Source organism: Podarcis muralis, chromosome 4 (genome assembly GCF_964188315.1).
Source record: "Podarcis muralis chromosome 4, rPodMur119.hap1.1, whole genome shotgun sequence".
In the NCBI taxonomy this organism is placed as follows: Eukaryota; Metazoa; Chordata; class Lepidosauria; order Squamata; family Lacertidae; genus Podarcis; species Podarcis muralis.
This window is the reverse complement of record NC_135658.1, coordinates 78,816,597-78,822,681: the sequence shown is the minus strand read 5'-3', so window position 1 is coordinate 78,822,681 and position 6,085 is coordinate 78,816,597.

The window sequence follows — 6,085 nt, the reverse complement described above, 5'->3', positions numbered from 1 at the left end:
AACCGCACTGGACTAGGGCAAGCCCCCTTGTACGAGGTTAGGCCCAGGAGTTCCTTGCAAACAGATCTCTGCAGACAATCCATAAATCTGCAGAGTGACATTCTAAATATGAATGTGCCCTTTAAAAACTGCCTTGAGAAAGTTCAAATGGTGAGTGGTGCGTATCTTTAAAGCAATGGCAAGAGTTCTTAATGACCTTCCTTGCTAAATTGCTGAAATGGGGATGCGGGTGGCGCTGTGGGTTAAACCACAGAGCCTAGGACTTGCCGATCAGAAGGTTGGCGGTTCGAATCCCTGCGACGGGGTGAGCTCCCGTTGCTCGGTCACTGCTCCTGCCAACCTAGCAGTTTGAAAGCACGTCAAAGTGCAAGTAGATAAATAGGTACTGCTCTGGCGGGAAGGTAAACGGCGTTTCCATGCGCTGCTCTGGTTTGCCAGAAGTGGCTTAGTCATGCTGGCCACATGCCCCGGAAGCTGTACGCTGGCTCCCTCGCGGTCAATAAAGCGAGATGAGCACCGCAACCCCAGAATCAGTCATGACTGGACCTAATGGTCAGGGGTCCCTTTACCTTTACCTTAACCCTGTAACTGGGAGTAGCACAAATTGTTTTGTCAAAGCAGGTTTTTGATACGCGATGGCTGGTTATAGAGGAGGAAGAGTGTGATAACTTAAGGCAGATGGCAGAGAGAGCTATCACTCAGGCTGACATTTCAGAAACACATTTTTAGGTCCTGCACCATGTCACTGAGACTTTGGTTAGTAAAATACTCCCGGAGTCTTCCATTAGACTTCATAGTAAAGGGAGACCTGAACTTACAATACAGCTGGAACAAAATGAACAAAAGTGTTTGGTTGAGGGTAATACACACCTATGATGTGCTTACTTTTCTTTTTGATGTGTGGCGCTTAAGGAATCCAGGAAAAATAATAATTGGGAAGTGGGCAGTATTTTCAGTTCAGCTATTTTTAGCTGAATGAAAATTCCCTGGTCAGGCCTTACTCTCCCCAATTTCAGAAATATTTGAAGAAGAAGAAAAGAGAGCGCAGAGCTGTCAGTTTCAAGTCAACTGCCTTTTCATGGTTATACTTTTAAGACGCTTTTACTGTAGTGATTTTTTTAAAAAAAGAGATCACAATATTTGTAGATGAAAGTCCAGCAATAGGCTGGCGGGAAGGGAGCTGGCCTATAAGCTTTGTTATATAAAAAGCAAAGACATTTTAAAAAAAAATCAAAATTCTTATCAGGGCAATACCCTTGGTAGGACAACCAAAATATCACAAAATAGTGTGCAAGTCTCCTTTTTTGTATACAGTATATTCATTGTTAAATATGTGTGTGTGTGTGTGTGTGTGTGTGTATAATTACAAATCAAATACAACTGTAATTTGTAAGTGGAAAAAGGGAACCTTATTAATGGTTGAGAAAACACAACCCCCATCCTAAACCTGCCTAACCAGCAATCCATATACGTAAGACAAGCGAAGTAAACGTGATGAATTAGACACCATACCAAGCCCATAATGTAAAGCGGGGGTGGGGGTGGGGGGGAGGAGATGGGAGGCAAGATAAAGAAAGAATCCTGCAAGCAACCAAATATATGAAAGTACAACGAAGCAGATCCTGTAAAGGGAAAGTAAAATATGATAACATTGACAGGATTAAGCATTCCAAATATGCTCGTAGTGTTAAGGTAGGTGCTGTTATTTTCACTGTTAACGTAAGCAATATAGCACTACTATGTTGAATTAAATATCTGTTTTTGAAAACGCAAGGAAAACTCTCGGTTTCTGAGTCAGTTTCTCCATGAATGCTATATACCACACCTTGTGATACCAGTAAACACAAATCTTTCCAATGTTTGACCAGAGTCAACCCAGCTGCCATCAATTAAGTGGTTAATTAGGTCCTGATCTTTGAGGTCTGCACCTGTGTTAAGTGCAAGCTTTTGAGTTCCCCAGGGCTCTTCATCTGGGTAAATGGTGAACAGAGCAAGCAAGGGAGGAGAGGAAGAAAGTTTGCTGAGTTGAAGCCACAGAATCTTCATCATTTTAGGAGACCTAAGATGGAAACAGCAAGAAGGTAAGAGACATTCAGATAACAATGTTATGTGGTAGGCAGGTTGCACCTAAGCCTTCTAGGAAGAAGCAACATATAATGGTTGATGCCCTGTATTTGAAAGTAAAAATTCAGCTGCTAACCAGATCCACCTCCACCTTTAGGCAAAACTCATAAGTTCCTTAATACAGTAGTGGAAAATAGGAATAAAGAGAAGTTAGGCAGCTGGTATATTAACAAAGCGGAAATTAACTATATTTCCTGGCCAGTTGTTTTTTGTTAGTGGTCACTCCCAACTGCATTGTTCCTGGGCATATCCTGTTTCTTCTGCTACATTTCATTTCTTTGCCCTGCAAATATTAGTGAGACACATTAATGCCTTCAGTACACCAGTCTCAGTTAATCTAGCATTTCCATGTTCCATATCTAGTAATACAAAAATTCAAAGTGGATAGGGAATTTGCTCTAATTTCTTTTGGTAGGCTTCTGATGTCCAAACTCATGTTGTTAAACTAACTATGCATAGCATTCACCAGCAGATGCTGCTCAACAGCCACTGTTTCATCGCTTCCTATTGCGCAATCCTTGCAAACGAGCAATGAAATGCCCTAGATATTTTTCTTCATTTTAATTAACAGTTTTATGTAATCTACATCCTAACCCTTTGTGTATTATTCATACATTTAAATGCTAAAACCAGTAGCTTCCTCTAGGCTTCGAGATGTATTTATGGATTGATTCGGTGCTTAAATCCAAAACACCTATGAATAAAAGATTGTTCTCTCGTCTCATGATATGGTTGATCAATCAGGCTGGCAGGGCAAAAGTGTGCTGGATCCAGATGATTTTGGCCATTCAGCAGGAGGTCACTTGTAAAGAGCCTTGATGGGCCTGAGAAGGTAGTTGCAAAGCTTAGATGTGGCAATTCAGAAGGTCATATTGCACATTCACACTAAACACACTTGTTGTTGTTGTTGTTGTTTGCCCATCTGGTGATGTCCATGTGTAGAGTCGTTTCTTGTGTTGTTGGAAAAGCGTGTTTGTGATGACCAGCTTGTTCTCTTGACAGAACTCTGTTAGCCTTTGCCCTGCTTCGTTTGGCTCTCCAAGGCCAAACTTGCCAGTTGTTCCTTTTATCTCTTGACTCCCTACTTTAGCATTCCAATCCCCTATAATGAGAAGAACATCCTTCTTTGGTGTCACTTCTATAAGGTGTTGTAAGTCTTCATAGAATTGGTCAATTTCAGTTTCTTCAGCGCGCGCACACACACACACACACACACACACACACACACACACTCTCACTAAACACACTAGTGTGAGGGAATTGTGGAACAATTAGCCTCACATAAACAACATGCTTGAGTCTCCTTAATGCAGGCACCTCCAAACTTGACTCTCCAGATGTTTGGGGACTACAATTCCCATCATCCCTGACCACTGGTCCTGTTAGCTAGGGATGATGGGAGCTGTAGTCCCAAAACATCTGGAGGGCCAAGTTTGGGGATGCCTGCCTTAATGCACGAGTAGGTTAATACCATAGAGTAAGCTGTCAAGCCTGGCTCAGCCTATGTCACTTCCCCTCACTTTGAAAGGAAATGGGCAACCAAGCCTTTGGTCGTACTCAGTCTACATTGTGAAGTCAGTGTGAGGAGGCCTGAGCTGGTTGCTCAGCCACATGGCATTGGCCAGCTTATTTTTCAGATAAGAAAGGAGTCTGAAGCTGGGGTTTTACCATTTTGTAACCAAGCAACGTTGAATTGCCTGTGTATTGTTTTGGACTGCTTTATGGAAAAACACATGAATCTAACCTTTAACGAGGTTTGTAAGTAACCCATTTTACGTATAACTTACCAAACGTATCATCTACCTGTGTGCTAGGGAAGTGGGATACTTTGGAGTTCAGTGAAAAAGCCACATTTTAAAAGGCTTGCAGCCTTTATTTTCACGTTTTTATTCGCTTCGTGTTTTGCTGCGTTTCTCTCACCAAAGAGTACTTGCCCTCAGACTTGGGTCTTGGCTTCCAGGGTTTCCAACAATAAGCACCCTGACCACCCCCCCCCCCACCAAAAAGGGACTGTGGCTTCCTTCTTTGGTAAATGCAGCCTCTTCCCAAGCTGATGCCAGGTGGGCCCCTCAGGAAGATCTCAGCATCTGGTAGGTTCCTGTGAGAATAAGTATCCCTTGAGATACGCTGGTCCTAAGCCATGAGGAGCATTAAAAGCCCAAACCAAAACGTTGAACTGTGCTCAGGAGGTGGGCCTAAAGTCAGTGTGGTGCTATTAAAAGGTGGCTTCACTGACTGTAACCTAAAATAATGGTGTTTAGCTGCTCAGAACACTAAATCCGTTGCTGAAACCACTAGCCCCTATTCCCTCCTGACCACCTCTGCTGTTGGGCAGGTCTGCCCAATCACTGGACAGAGTGAGACAAATTCCTTTGTAGGTATGTGAATAGATGCTAGGAGAGAGGATACATTTATTAGATATTATCCTTCTTTCCTTACATTTGTGAGTTCAGCAGAGTGCATCCCTTTGCAGTTTAAAATATAGGCTAGTTTTAGCCTTTTGGTTGAAGTCATCCAGGATGCTTTAAGGCAGACTGGATTCTCCCGGTATTTCCCCCTTTAAACAATAATCAAACACATAGTCTTGTAGAAAGTAGCAATAACATTTACTCAGTTTCTGTTGCAGAATAACAGATACAGCAGCTTTGTTCAGGCAGGCTTAAAATGGCAGTTCAGTTACAAGGACGTACTTTAGTCTAGCTTAAGATGGGGTCTGAGCCGTAGGTCAGATTTAGCAGTGGTTCTCACCTTTTTTTACTTGATGATGAAGTTGGAGGAGAAAGAGAAGAGGTTGTGCCCAGGTAGGTAAGGACAATATATATCGCTACACCCTCGCCTTGACAGGGAACAGTGGGAGAATCTTTCAGAGGGTTCTCTCTAGCAAACATACAGGAAAACTCTCTGAGCTTCAGCTCCTATCCTGTGCCACTGTTGGTTTGACTGCATTGTAAACATCCCACATCCTTAAGTGCCAGATTCCAGGGGAAGAGATGGTTGAAGGCAGCGTTGGGGGACAGAGCTGTGCCCTCAGGTGTGGTGGAAGATGCTGTCCTGTTGCCAGTTCTGAATTTTTCACGTAGAATGGGAGGAGGGCATCAGCCGGTGATTTGCCTCAAAATGTTTTGAACTGGCCCTGCTGTTGAGGGCCTGCTGTGATGAAAAGTGACGCAAATGAAACCAAGGAAGGTCAGCTCAAATCAGCCATCCGATTCTCGCATCTGACAGTATAAACTGGAAGCTCCAAATCTCAGGCATTTCAGTCGGGAGCCGTTCTGTATCCCTCATGATGAGGTAATGGAGGGTCCCAGCAAGCAATTTCTTTTCTGCTCCATTTTGGAATAGATACTGGGTTGCTAGGCAACATTTTCCATGTAGCTTGCTCCTCATCAAGCGAACCAGATAAAAATCAAAACAATTTTTTTAACCTTCTCCTGGGTCAAGTTATTTTGGCAATGTGACAAGATAAATTAAGTTAGGTAAATCGTCCTCAAAGGGAGATTGCCTCAAGTTTAACCTGTCGAGGTCTCATCCAATTTATTTATAATCTGTCAATAAAATTCTTACTGCCTGATAATCTGTCGAAAGAAATGTTCAACAAAGGGGGGGGGGGAATTTGAGACTAAGAGAGTAGAAAGGAAGATTGCTTGTTCTATTATATTCAAATAGATTATTGAATATTACTTTATTTCATATAAGCCATTCTATTTTAAAGTTATGTTTTATTATGACTTTCTGTATTGGACCAGATTATTATAAGGTGTGTGTTGTTTGTTGTATATTTTGTTTCCGTAAACTGCTTTGTGTATAGTAATATAGAAAGGTCATTTTACAAATTGAAATGAAATGAAGATTGGCAATTAAATTTATAGGAAAGCAACTCCCCCCCCCCCCTTAAAAGGGTCAATAACACTTTAACAGAAGGAGAATCTGTGCTGGCAAAAAAATCTGCTCTGTACAAATA